The 15,066-nt window shown below is 48.3% G+C and overlaps 1 protein-coding gene across 1 annotated transcript in view; it reads left to right on the top strand.

Annotated features, from left to right (window-relative positions):
• HTR1E (5-hydroxytryptamine receptor 1E) overlaps positions 1-15,066 on the top strand; it is a 353,866-nt gene that overhangs the window by 232,632 nt on the left and 106,168 nt on the right. The window contains exon 2 of the mRNA XM_075340155.1: positions 11,249-11,368. The gene's annotated coding sequence lies outside the window, so the exon portion shown is untranslated. The remainder of the gene's footprint in view (positions 1-11,248; positions 11,369-15,066) is intronic.

Raw genomic sequence — 15,066 nt, 5'->3', positions numbered from 1 at the left:
TTGCCATTTTATTTGCTAAATAACTTTTTTTATCAATTTTTTTTCATGTTTTCTGGGCAGTATTGCATATTCACATTCCAATATCGACCATTTATATCCTTCCATGTTTTCCCCCTTGCCTTTATTTTAGCACAACCATTATTTTGGATGTTATGTGTTATATTCAGTTTGCACTAGTTCACACTATAAGTTTAGGAAGTGCCACAATTCTTCTATTTTGTATTATCATGCCCTTTATCTGTGCACTCCTCGCAGTTACTTCTGGTGTTCTAATTTTCCTTTTCACCACTTTCACTACTTTATTAACCCCCAAAACACCCCTTCAGGTCCGATGTAATCCATGCAAGGTCCCATGATGGTTCAGCTCTGCTACATTACTGAAGGCACAGTACATGATCATGGAATATGACTGAACGCTGTGAGGTTCAGGCAGAGAATAAGCCTCGATGACCGGTGACATCACTCATGTTAGTTGTGGTCACAGTTGGAGATTCCCACGGTCCTCCACCTGTGATTGCAGGTAACTTGTCCCCAGGTAACGTCTAAAAACTTTCATAGACCTGCATTTCCTGGTAGATAACTGCAATTTTTTTGCCAAGAGATTTAGATGTTGTGCCTAAATTTGTATACCATATTCCTGCAACCAATCTACACCTCCTGGAAAAAAAATGCATAACTACCTCAGGATATCATGGAAACCGTCATCACCCGCTATTGCGATTGCAGGCACTGATGGTGTTAAAGAGGGTCTCTTAACCCCCTTTTAACCACTTAGATGCCACTATCACAATTTATAGTGTTATTTAAGGGATTAGTCAGCTCTGATCTGTTCCATAACTGGTCGGGACCGATGGCACAGTGTGTCTGCTGTCATCTGTGGAAATTTTTCCTGGCGTGGTAGGTGAATAAAAGGCGATCAGGAATAAAGCCCATTTAATGCAATTTTGCAGTCTTTAAGGGGTTAAAAAAGAATGCAGAGAGGGATACATAAGTAGTTAAAATAACTTAAAGCAACACCTGTAACGTTATTTGAGCACTCTTAAATGAGATGTCCTTCTGTGACAATTAATGAAGATGAAGCGTTGTGAGTCATGATAATCTTTGCTACATCTGTACATATTTATAACATTCCAAATAAACTCAATTAGTGCTCCAGCATATAATTACATCTATACATTCCCTTAGGGGTACTTTGCACGCTGCAACATCGTTAGCCGATGGTAGCGATGCCGAGCGCGATAGTACCCGCCCCCGTTGCACATGCGATATCTTGTGATAGCTGCCGTAGCGAACATTATCGCTACGGCAGCTTCACACGAACTTACCTGCCCTGCGATGTTACTCTGGCCGGCAACCCGCCTCCTTCCTAAGTGGGCGGGTCGTGCGGCGTCACAGCGATGTCACACGGCAGGCGGCCAATAAAAGCAGAGGGGCGGAGATGAGCGGGATGTAAACATCCCGCCCACCTCCTTCCTTCCGCATTGCCGGTGGACGGCGGGCGCAGGTAAGGAGATGTTTGTCGGTCCTGCGGTTTCACACACAGCGATGTGTGGAGCTGCAGGAACGACAAACAACATCGTACCTGCGGACGCACCGACATTATGAAAATGAACGACGTGACACAGATCACCGATTTTTGACTGTTTCACGTTCGTTCATCTTCTCTCCTAGGCTTTACACGTTGCGACGTCGTTACCGGCGCCGGATGTGCGTCACTTTTGATTTGACCCCGACGATATCGCAGTAGCAATGTCGCAACGTGTAAAGTACCCCTTAGTGTTAGCTGCCAGCAGCTTTTGAAGGAGACTTGCCTACCCTGCCCGAATGCAGGAGATACTTCTTGCTAAGTTTAATATTACTTTGTATTCTAAGAATCTTTCTTGTAAGATTACATAATAGAACATCTGCAGAAAGCCTATTTTTATTACTGCACCATTTCTTGCAGTCAGAACCTCCTATATTTTTTGCTTTACACTATAATGGGTAAAGTACTTTGCCTAATGCTTATATTTGTCCTTTTAGTGTCTGCTTTAAATTTAAATAATTGTACTTTCTGCTTGTTCATGTGTCTTTGACTTTGAAAATTCATCCCTCGTTTATATTTCGTGTAAAAATATTTCCATTCTGTAAATGTACAGTAAACTTTTCTGTAAGATGAATTATTGGGCACCTAAAGTAGATAATATCTTTATTCTACATAGTTTCCATGGAGATTGCCTACACAGTATCAAAGCTTACAATTACAATGCACTTTCCAATGGCAGTTCTGTGATAAGTACTTGTCTCTTGGTGTTATCTAAGACTAGTCATAGAGAATCTCAGAGGAAGACTCATAACATAAGACAAGATGCAGAGTATGTCCAGCGCTATGGATATGTAGACATGTCAGCTGTCCAAAGAAGTGCTGACCTTGTGTGAATACAAGAAGGGCGCTAGTCAGTATATATGGCATTGTATTCAATGCCATTTAATTTTAAAGGGTACGTACGGTATATAAAAATGTCTGTTATGCTCATGACCTATTATATACCAATCTATTAAAGGGAATCTGTCAGCAGGTTTTTGCTATGTAAGCTGAAAGCCGCATGCTGCAAGGGTTAGCACAGAGAATTCAGGGATGCCTGTCTTGTCAAGGTCCGATCTGTTGTGTATTTGCAATATTTGTTTAAGTCCTGTTGCTTATCTTGTGCAAGGCAGTCTGACACACCCCCTCCTCTGATTTGCACCTCATTGCCAATGTACAATATCTATAGAGAGTCTGGTGTGGGCTGGGGCAGCACTCTCAGCTCTGCTACATGGCTAAACCTAAAAAGTCTCATTGTGTCACAACCACTGCAGCCAGTAATCTAAGTGATACATCGTTGAATTCAGGATTCTCTTTCCCTACACCATGTGGCTCACAGATTGGGTAGCAAAAACCTGCTGACAAATTCCCTTTAATATTCATTTATTATATTGTGCAGAACACACAAAAAAACTTTTGTCCAAAAAATAATGTTAGGGCGGCGTTACACGGTACGATATATCGTGCAATATGTCGTCGGGCTCACGGAATTCGTGACGCAAATCCGGCATCGTTAGAGATGTCGTAGCATGTGACAGCTCCGAATAACGAGCAAAAATACTCACCTTATCGTTGCTCGTTGACAAGTTGTTCATTTCCATAATGTCGTTCCTCCTTCTGCGCGCTGATTGTTCGTCGTTCCTGAGGCAGCACACATCGCTATGTGTGACACCCCGGGAACGATGAACTGCAGCTTACCTGCGTCCTGCCGGCAATGAGGAAGGAAGGAGGTGGGCGGGATGTTTACGTCCCGCTCATCTCCGCCCCTCCGCTTCTATTAAGCGGCTGCTGTGTGACATTCAGAAAGAGAATGTTCGCCGCCCACAGCGACGTCGTTAGGGAGGTAAGTACGTGTGACGGGGGTTTAACGACTTTGTGCGACATGGTCAATAAATTGCCCGTGACGCACAAACGATGGGGGCGGGTGCGATCGCTCATGCGATAACATGATAAATCGTTGCGTGTAACGCCGCCCTTAAGGGGGCTTTACACGCTACGATATCGTTACTGTTTTATCGTCGGCGTCACATTGTTAGTGACGCACATCCGGCGTCATTAACGATATCGCAGCGTGTAACACTTACCAGCGACCCTAAGCGACCTCAAAAATGGTGAAAATCGTTCACCATGGAGAGGTCGTCCCAAAACCAAAAATCGGTAATGGTTGATTCGATGTTGTTCTTCGTTCCTACGGCAGCACACATCGCTGTGTGTGACACCGCAGGAGCGAGGAACATGTCCTTACCTGCCGCCGGCTGCAATGCGGAAGGAAGGAGGTGGGCGGAATGTTACGTCCCGCTCATCTCCGCCCTTCCGCTTTGGCCGGCTGCTTAATGACATCGCGGTGACGTCACTGTGATGCCAAACGTCCCTCGCCCTTAAGGACGCCGCCGACCAGGTAAGTGCGTTTGACGCTGCCGTAGCGATAATGTTCGCTACGGCAGCGAATACACGATATCGCACACACGACGGGGGCGGGTGCTTACATGCTCAATATCGCTAGCAATTGCTAGCGATGTCGTAGCGTGTAAAGCCCGCCTTAGTCTACATGACTGATTTCTAACCTGTGTCTCTCCAGCTCTTGCATTACTATGTCTCCTTATCTGCTGCAGAACAACAGCTCCCAGAATACAGAGCTAAAGAGTGGAGACCAGTGGCATAAAATTTGATAACTACTAAAATAAAAGTGGAATGGATCGAAAAAGGTTTTCAAAACTAATTATATGTTGATATGAATGGTTTTTGTTTGTTCTTTTGCTATTTTATTGCTGCACATTAACTGATGACAGTTCAGCTCGTCAGTCTATGGCTGGAAACACATCTATGCGAGTAAAATCGGTCCGACTGGGCTGAAAAATACTCGGCTGATTTTAGTTCACGTTAGGTGCGAGTGCAACGCAAGTGCGATGCTTTTTGCTCGCGTGTGTGTCGCATTTGCGATGCTAGTTTCAAGCAACATCTTAATTAGATAAAAGCTATTACACATGTCTCATTTAATTAACCTATGGGAATGTGCTGTCACATTCATCTAATGAGCGAAGTTACTGCCACACTCGCAAATGTGAACGCTGGTGCGCGTGTGTGATGCTACTTTTAATCCCCTTCCATAGGAAATCATTGGGACAAATGGTGCGAGAAACTCGCAAAAAAGCAGCATGCTGCGATTTTTTTCTCAGTCCGATTTGGACTGAGAAAAAAATCGCAGATGAGAGCTGAATCATTCACTGACGTGTCCGATTCCAATGCTAGTTTTTCTCGCATTGCTCTACTGCGAGAAACTCGCAAGTGAGAAGCAGCCCTATGGCATGTTGTGTCATCGCTGCCGTGGAGAAGGCTAAGCGCTTCTCTGTGTGTCCTTTTAAAAAAATTAACTATTAACAGCTCCTGTTATTAGTGCGGCCTGTCATTCTTAGGTCATGATTGAAGGAAACGACTTTTCTGGCTGCTTAACTCTTTGATTACTAAAGTCTGTGAGCATAGAAACCGACAAATGACATTAATACAATATGAAAAAAGGCTGGTGCAGAATGGAATGGCAGACATGCAATAGCAATGAAGACCTTGTGTAAGGGGCTAAGGCAGGCTTTGCACATTACGACATCGCAAGCCGATGCTGCGATGTCGAGTGCGATAGTCCCCGCCCCCATCGTACGTGCGATATCTTGTGATAGCTGCCGTAATGAACATTATCACTACGGCAGCTTCACATGCACTCACCTGCCCTGCGACCGTCGCTCTGGCCGGCGAACCACCTCCTTCCTAAGGGGGCGGCCCGTGCGGCGTCACAGCGACGTCACACGGCAGGCGGTCAATAGCAACGGAGGGGCGGAGATGAGCAGGATGTAAACATCCCGCCCACCTCCTTCCTTCTCATAGCAGCCGGGACGCAGGTAAGGTGATGTTCCTCGCTCCTGCGGCTTCACAAACAGCGATGTGTGCTGCCGCAGGAACGAGGAACTCCATCGTACCTGTCGCTGCACCGGCATTATGGAAATGTTGGAGACTACACCGATGATACTATAATGACGCTTTTGCGCTCGTTCATCGTATCAAAAAGGTTTTACACACTACGACATCGCAAGTGACGCCGGATGTGCGTCACTTTCAATTTGACCCCACCGATATCGCACCTGCGATGTCGTAGTGTGCAAAGCTGACCTAAGACAAGCATTAAGGAAGGAGGAATGCTGGGCTGTATTTGAAGTCATACAAAGACTTTGTTGGAGCAAAATGTCTTTGAACTCACTCAGATGTCAGTTTTTCTCTTATAACTTCTGTGTTTTTCACTGATAGAACACGTACCTATTTGGCCCCCTTCACAGGTCTGTGATTCCAGTACATATGATGTCCGTTTTCACAAATACCAGAGACATACGCAGACCCATTAAAATCAAAGGGTGGGTGCACACATCAGTGCTTAAACAAGGGCCATGTGTCCGTATGGAGCACACGCATGTCCGTGTGTTCCGTACTGAGACATGTCCATTTTTCTCCGGCAGCACTGATGTCACGTGTACCACACACTGATGTGATTCATGTGACTTCAGTGTGACACGCACTAGAGAAAACACGTGTTTTTGAAATAAAATGATTTTCTATACTCACCTGTCTCCAGCCCTGCTGTCACTTGCTTCTGGGCCAGCTCATTATGCTCATGAATATTCATTGCACCACGGACCCGGAAGCAGCAGTGCCCGAGACAGCAGGGCTGGGAACACGGGAGTAAAATGTTCCTGATCTCCAGGTAGTTCCTGAGGTTTCTGTTAGCAATGGAGAACACACGTGTGTCAAAATCACGGCACATGGAAGGCCAAACGAACCTTCAAAATCGACTGTGAAAAACTTGCGTTTTTATCCCGAACGTGTGTATTGGGCTTTAGGGGTACTTTGCACACTACGACATCGCAGGTGCGATATCGGTGGGGTCAAATTGAAAGTGACGCACATCCGGCATCGCAGGTGACATCGTAGTGTGTAAAGCCTAGATGATACGATTAACAAGTGCAAAAGTGTCGTAATCGTATCATCGGTGTAGCGTCGGCGTAATCCATAATAACGCTGACGCGATGGTCCGAAGTTGTTCCTCGCTCCTGCGGCAGCACACAACGCTGTGTGTGAAGCCGCAGCAGTGAGGAACATCTCCTACCGGCGTCACCGCGGCTTCCGTAGGATATGCGGAAGGGAGAAGGTGGGCGGGAAGTTTACATCCCGCTCATCTCCGCCCCTCCGCTCCTATTGGCCGCCTCCCGTGTGACGTCGCAGTGACGCCGTACGACCCGCCCACTTAATAAGGAGGCGGGTCGCCGGCCAGAGCGACGTCCCAGGACAGGTGAGTCCATGTGAAGCTGCCGTAGCGATAATGCTCGCTACGGCAGGTATCACAAGGATATCGCAGCTGCGACGGGGGCGGGGACTATCGCGCTCAGCATCGCAGCATCGGCTTGCGATGTCGCAGCGTGCAAAGTACCCCTTAGGCACCCTTCACACGTCCGTGAAAAAACATGCACGTGTGTTACGTCCGTTTTTCGGGTCCGTTTTCCGTTTTTGTGTCCTTTTTTTGTGTCCCTGTGCCATCTGTGTAAATGCCGTATGCTAGCCATGTGTAGGTGTTGATTGTCCGTTTATGCGTGAGAGAAATAACTGACATGTGTATGTGTTGTCCGTGTGAATTTATGCGTGTTTGTGATGCACAATGTCGTAGATACATACCCGCTGACAGCAGACAGAGTCACGCGTAGAGAATGAACTGGAGTGAACTTCATCCAACTTCATTGTCATACCGCGGCTCTGTCTGTGTCGCGTCCTGATTAGCGGTCGGTCATCCGTGAAGGACTCACCGGTGACCGCTAATCACCAGAGTGACTGAATTGAGCACCCCTCTCTCATACTCACCGTTCCCCGATCTCCGGCGCGGTGCTGCACGGCTGTTCTCTAAACTCCGGCGGCTTTTCCTCTTTTGAAGAAGCCGGCCGCTCATTAATCAATCTCGTATTCCCTGCTTTCCTCGCCCACCGGCAAATATGATTGGTTGCAGTGAGACACGCCCACACGCTGAGTGACAGCTGTCTAACTGCAACCAATCACAGCCGCCGGTGGGCGTGTCACTATGGAGCAGAGAAATAAAAATAAATAATTAAAAAAAACGGCGTGCGGTCCCACCCCCTATTTTAATACCAGCCAGATAAAGCCATACGGCTGCAGGCTGGTATTCTCAGGATGGGGAGCCCCACGTTATGGGGAGCCCTCCAGCCTAACAATATCAGCCAGCAGACGCCCAGAATTGCCGCATACATTAGATGCGACAGTTCTGGGACTGTACCCAGCTCTTCCCGATTTGCCCTGGTGCTTTGGCAATCGGGCTAATAAGTAGTTAATGGCAGCCAATAGCTGCCACTAAATCCTAGATTAATCATGTCAGGCATCTCCCCGAGATACCTTCCATGATTAATCTGTAAGTGACAGTAAATAAACACACACACCCGAAAAAATCCTTTATTAGAAATAAAAAACACTAACACATACCCTCGTTCACCACTTTATTCAGCCCGAAAAAGCCCTTCATGTCCGGCGTAATCCACGACCTCCAGCATCGCTGAGAATACCAGCCTGCAACCGTATGGCTTTTTCTGGCTGGTATTAAGATAGGGGACACACCGCACGCCGTTTTTTTTAATTATTTATTTATTTCTCTGCTCCATAGTGACACGCCCACCGGCGGCTGTGATTGGTTGCAGTTAGACAGCTGTCACTCAGCGTGTGGGTGGGGAAAGCAGGGAATACGAGATTGATTAATGAGCGGCCGGCTTTTTCAAAAGAGGAAAAGCCGCCGGAGCTTTTATAACAGCATTGCAGCGCCGCGCCGGAGATCGGGGAACGATAAGTATGAGAGAGGGGGGGAACTGACCGACAGACAGCGAGAGGGACAGATAAGACAGAGAGACCGACCAACAGACATAGAGAGAGACCGACCGACCGACGCACTGAGGGAGAGAACGAAACAGAAAAAGAAAAAAGACCGACATCACATGAAAAAAGCACAAAACGTACACGGAGCATACGCACAGACCCATTGACTTTCATTGGGTCCGTGCATGCGTGTTGCGTGCTGAAAACGGACATGCTTCCGTGCAAAACGGAGACACAAACGTAGCACGCACACGGACACACGGACCTTAATGAAAAACGCACATGTGTCCTCAAACATTAAATAACATTGGTGCACGTTTGTCCGTGTCTCCGGTATATACGGGACGGACCAAACTCGCACGTGTTTGACGGACGTGTGAAGGGGGCCTTAGGCTGTGTTTCCAAGATGAGTTTTTACTCTGCGTATTTTCACTACTTCAAAACTTCCAGCAAAGTGGATGGGATAAAGAGATCTACTGCTCACTGGGCTCTTTTTTTTGTTACCACATAAACTGTCCTTTAGTGCTTGGATGAAATCTGCTACATGTCAATTTCTCTTTTTATCACATTGAGTTTTCTGAGCGGATCTTCCCCAAAGACTTGCATTTGATGCGGAAAACCAGTAAGTAAAAATCTCATGCGTTTTTAGTGAGTTTCCGCACATGACTGTAACAATAAAGTTCTGTCAAAGACGAATAGCAGAAAGTATAAAAAACGGAGCAGTGTTTTTTAAAAAAAAGTATGACATATCAAATAGAGAAAACTGTAAAGTCAAAAGTGGAATGAAAAAAATGCAGTTAACCTAATTTACTTAACAGGTGCAGAAATTACATTATGAAACTCACCAAATACTCATTGTGGGAACATAGACTTAAAGGGTTATTCCCATCTACAAGATCCTATCCCAATATGTAGTAGGCATAATAATAATATTAGCAAATATCTATGTGGCGCCCTGGACAAGCCAGGTCATCACAGAACAACACCAACACACCCTACACCCCGGTTAGGCACACCGAAGTCAAACACAAAATCCTTGTTGCCTTCCTCCAGGGGCTGATGTCCACACCAGGGGGTGGGCCAGGCGGTTGGTCCCGCCCACCGAGGAGTTCACAGCCCTAGAGGTGGGAAGAGTTTCAGATTAGTTTTGGAGGTTGAAGAGTGAAGTGGTAAAGGAGGATACTGACCGTGTCCGGGTGTGTGGCCCGGGCACAAACAGCAAGGTTGGCAGACGGTGGTGACCGTCTGCAGGAGAGGCTAATCAGAGTGAACCGTAAGGACCGTGGACGAGCGGTGGCCCGGCGGTACCGGATCGGAGAGCAAAGAGAAGCCAGCACCATTCGGCAGGGCCTACGGACCCCGACCAGGCTTGGAGTCGCCGCAAATTGGTCAAATCTGTTAGCGAAGGGAACCTCCAGGGTTTCCCAGCAGCCAAGACCCGATTGAAGGCAACAGCTCACACCGTAGAGGGAAACACAGTCACCGCCAAGGCTACAGTTCCCAGGGCCAGAGTCTGCGGGCAGAAGGGGCTCCCTCAGCACCCATCCAAGCTGGGGAGTGGGTTACCGGTGGGAACCCATTGGAACCGTACACACTACACAGGTGCAGGGAAAGGCAGTCACCATCAACCTGCCGGGAGGAGAACAACCGCAGCCGCCTGTGGGACCCGTCCATCCAGCCGTTTGTTTGACCAGGGTTCATGGAATAATTGGACAGCACTCGGATGCAAACTGTATGCTTTCAGCTTTCATTGACTGTTTGGTACGAGAAGCTCGAGAGATCTCCATCTTTTATTCATCATAAAAAAATCTGATGAAGCTCTGACCATAATCTGAAGAAGCTCTGATTAAAAAATACACTGATGAAACTCTTAGGGGTACTTTGCACACTAGGACATCGCAGGTGCGATGTCGGTGGGGTCAAATCAAAAGTGACGTACATCCGCCGTCGCTGTCGACATCGGAGTATGTGAATCCTTTATACTACGATTAACGAGTGCAAAAGCGTTGAAATCGTATGATCGGTGTAGCGTCGGTCATTTCCATAATTTCGGAAGGACCGATGTTACAATGTTGTTCCTCGTTCCTGCGGCAGCACACATCGCTGTGTGTGAAGCCGCAGGAGCGAGGAACATCGCCTTACCTGCTTCCCGGCTGCAATGAGGAAGGAAGGAGGTGGGCGGGATATTTACGTCCCGCTCATCTCCGCCCCGCTGCTTCTATTGGCCGCCTGCCGTGTGACGCCGCACAACCCGCCCCCTTAGGAAGTAGGCGGTTCGCCGGCCAGAGCGACGACGCAGGGCAGGTGAGTGCATGTGAAGCTGCCGTAGCGATAATGTTCGCTACGGCAGCTATCACAAGATATCGCTGCTGCGACGGGGGTGGGGACTATCGCGCTTGGCATCGCTACCATCGGCTTGTGATGTCGTAGTGTGCAAAGTACCCCTTAGCGTTTTTAGAGTGCGAGAAAAATCACCAACATACAGATCAATAGGATGCGCTAAAATCATTGACTATGATGACTATAACTAACCCATCTAACCATGTTTTCAGCTATGTATTGAGCTGGGGCTATATTTTTTGGCTGTTTCCTTGTAGGCTGCAGTCTCATGTTTCTGCAAATCCAGTAAGATCGCAACATTGCGGAGTGTGATTGTAACATATGAACGCAACTGAAGAAGTATATATTCAAGTTCCTATTTAAGTTACTAAACTATGATCTTTATAACCCCAATATGTCATATAATGGTAATCGGAGAACTGTTCTGCTCTTTTCCAGGTTGATAAGCGCTATACATTCTATGAAGAATGGATCTGAAAAGCACGACCAAGACAGGAAAATGTGAGCTCATGAAATATGCAGTCACAACAGTGGACAGACTCCATTTTTCCTTTAAAGGTAAATATTGTAAAATAAATTAAAAAAATTTGATCACTTAAGCTAAAGAAAACTTTTGTCGTGCAGAGTACTGCTCTATTCGCACCAGGTGTCATGGCAACTTCGGACTCTGTTCACACTGCAGAGTCTTGCACGCTACCTGGTGCTTCTGTGTTGTTTAAGGCGCGCTCACACATCCGGCTTTTCGCCGGTTTGACGGATGCGGTGCACGCCAGTACAGTATGATACAGTACAGTGGCAGCACTGCAATATCCAGGTCACATGCTCCGGTCACATGACAGCATGTGACCGGAGCTTGTTGCGCTGCCACTGTACTGTATACACTGTACTGGCATGCACCGCATCCGTCAAACCGGCGAAAAGCCGGATGTGTGAGAGCGCCTTTAGTCAGAGCCGGGGATTGACCAGTTTTGTGCTCACTGATGATCGATCTGTGAGGAGTAGTGATGAGCGAGTACTAAAAAGCTCGGGTGCTCGAGGCTCGGGCCGAGCATCCCAAGATACTCGTGTACTCGGCCCGAGCACCGAGCCCAATGTTATCCTATGGGAGACCCGAGTATTTTTATGAAATGACCCCCGGCAGCATGTAGAAACCCTAAAAATGTCACAAAAGTCTCAGAAGAGTGCTCAAATGACATGGCAACAGCATGGGGAAGATCCCTTGAAGCATTTATCACTCAAAAGTCACAGCTGTGAACAATTTTGTCCGCGTTTTACGCCATTTTTACGGACTCACCAGAAAACCTTCCAAAATGACACCAAAATGAATTTTCATGGTGAAAATGTTAAGGGCACATACCCAATAGTGAGACAGAGCTGGTGTATGTTACTTTTGGAGATTACATGAAAGATTTTACGTGAAAACATTGTGTGGCACTTCGATGTCCCTGAGAAGAGACGTACATGAAGGCCTCTTGAGTCTAATGTGCCCATTTTGAGGAAGTGGGTCTATTGTAGTATAGCACTTTGGCAGGGCAGCCAAAAATTGGGAGGCTCCACGTTGTCCCTGGATAGAGACGTGCATGAGGGCCTGTAAACCTGAAGTGACCATTGTAAGGAAGTGGGTCTATTGTAGTATAGCCCTTTGGCAGGGCAGCCAAAAATTGGGAGGCTCCACATTGTCCCTGGATAGAGACGTGCATGAGGGCCTGTAAACCTGAAGTGCCCATTGTAAGGAAGTGGGTCTATTGTAGTATAGCCCTTTGGCAGGGTAGCCAAAAATTGGGAGGCTCCACGTTGTCCCTGGATAGAGACGTGCATGATGGCCTGTAAACCAGAAGTGCCCATTGTAAGGAGTGGGTCTATTGTAGTATAGCCCTTTGGCAGGGCAGCCAAAAATTGGGAGGCTCCACGTTGTCCCTGGATAGAGACGTGCATGAGGGCCTGTAAACCTGAAGTGCCCATTGTAAGGAAGTGGGTCTATTGTAGTATAGCCCTTTGGCAGGGCAGCCAAAAATTGGGAGGCTCCACGTTGTCCCTGGATAGAGACGTGCATGAGGGCCTGTAAACCTGAAGTGTCCATTGTAAGGAAGTGGGTCTATTGTAGTATAGCCCTTTGGCAGGGCAGCCAAAAATTGGGAGGCTCCACGTTGTCCCTGGATAGAGACGTGCATGAGGGCCTGTAAACCTGAAGTGCCCATTGTAAGGAAGTGGGTCTATTGTAGTATAGCCCTTTGGCAGGGCAGCCAAAAATTGGGAGGCTCCACATTGTCCCTGGATAGAGACCTGTTAGGTTCTTAGTGCGTCCGTGCTTGCATTTAAAAACCGCACGTGTGTGCCTGTTGGTGGCAGCGTTCAGGTGCACTTGTGTGCGTTTTGCACAAACTTGGATATAACGCACAAGTCTAGTGAATACACATCAACACAGCATTGCAAAATGCGCAAGGGCGTTGGCAACGAACAAGGAAGTGGACGTGATGGTGGTGCAGGCAGAGACCGAGGTCGTGTGCAAGCTCTAATTTCGCCACAACAAAGGGCCACATCTACTCGCTTGCACGTCCTGTCCCAAATTCTTGGGGACTGCAGCAGTACACCGCTCTTGAACCAAGACCAGTGTCAACAGGTTGTTAGTTGGATAGCGGATAATGCTTCCAGTCAGATTGGCACCACCACAAACACTCTGTCTTCCACACGGTCAAGTGTCAGTAGCCGTGATACTGCACCGCACATTTCAGAACCTGATCCTCCTTCCTACCACCAGGCCGAGTACACGTCCACAGACATTACTGATCCCACACTTGGACACTCGGAAGAGCTGTTCACGTTTCCATTCACACATTCTGGCCTCTCGCCAGCTCCTGTTGAAGTGGGCCATGACGAGATTGTATGTACAGATGCCCAAATATTTGAGCAGCCACGTTCTTACAAAGTTGGCAACGTGTCTCAACAAGGGGTGGACGATGATGAGACACAATTGTCAGGAAGTCAGGAGGAGGAGCAGGGTGCGGAAGAGGAAGACGACGTGGTGGATGATCCAGTAACTGACCCAAGGCAGGAGGATATGCAGAGCGAGGACAGCAGTGCACAGGGGGAGGGAGGCGTAGCTTCCCAACAGGCAGTAAGAAGCAGGGTGGTGGCCCCAGGCAGACGTCAGGCAACCGTTCCCCGGAACAACAACACGACACAAGGTGCCTGTACAAATGTTAGGTCTTCTCGAGTCTGGCAGTTTTTTAAGTTGGCTCCAGATGATTCTAAAAAGGCCATTTGCAACACCTGCCATGCAGCATCAACAGGGGTACCAAAACTAGCAGCCTGACCACCACCAGCATGATCAGGCACATGTCAGCCAAGCACCCGACTTTGTGGGATGTACAACAGAGTCGAGGAGCAGTGCTTGCTGATGTCACTGCTACGTCTTCGCTTGTTATGCATGCGAGCCAATCCCCTGTCCATGCTGCCCGCGAACAAGCCTCCTCCCGCCCTGCACCTGCAGTTGCCCACGCAGAAATAACACCATCATCAAGCACGTCCTTGTCCCAGCGCAGCGTTCAGTTATCCATTCAGCAAACCTTTGAACGCAGGCGCAAATACACTGCCAATGCCCCACATGCCACACTTCTAAATGCTAACATTTCGCCACTGCTTGCGCTGGAAATATTGCCTTTTAAGCTGGTGGAGACAGAAGCATTCCGCGACCTGATGGCGGCAGCTGTCCCACGTTACTCGGTCCCCAGCCGCCACTATTTCTCCCGGTGTGCCGTCCCCGCATTGCATAACCACGTGTCACAAAACATCACATGTGCCCTGAACAACGCTGTTTCAGCCAAAGTCCACCTAACCACAGACACGTGGACAAGTGCTTGTGGGCAAGGCCGCTACATCTCGTTGACGGCACACTGGGTTAATATTGTGGAAGCTGGGACCCAGTCTGAGCGAGGGACGGAACACGTCCATCCCACACCAAGTTTTGCAGGCCCTACCTCAGTCAGGGTTTCACCCACACTCTACAGCTCCGGAATGTCATGCTCCTCAGCCTCCTCCTCCTCCTGCGCATCCTCATCCACTTTACCCTCCACACCAGTCCCAAGCTGGAAGTGTCGCGGGCGGAGGAGGGGACGCTGCGCTCTCCCACTGCTCGGGTCCAGCTGCCGCTGCTCTACGGCTGCTGCTGCTCGGTGGCTCGAGCGATGGCCGGATCCCGGGGACTCGAGCGGCGCTCCTCGCCCGTGAGTGAAAAGGGGTGGTTTGGGTTTTGGGGA

This window comes from Anomaloglossus baeobatrachus, chromosome 3 (genome assembly GCF_048569485.1).
Source record: "Anomaloglossus baeobatrachus isolate aAnoBae1 chromosome 3, aAnoBae1.hap1, whole genome shotgun sequence".
NCBI classification, from domain to species: Eukaryota; Metazoa; Chordata; class Amphibia; order Anura; family Aromobatidae; genus Anomaloglossus; species Anomaloglossus baeobatrachus.
The sequence above is the reverse complement of the archived record's forward strand: the minus strand, read 5'-3'. Positions and strand labels throughout refer to the sequence as shown.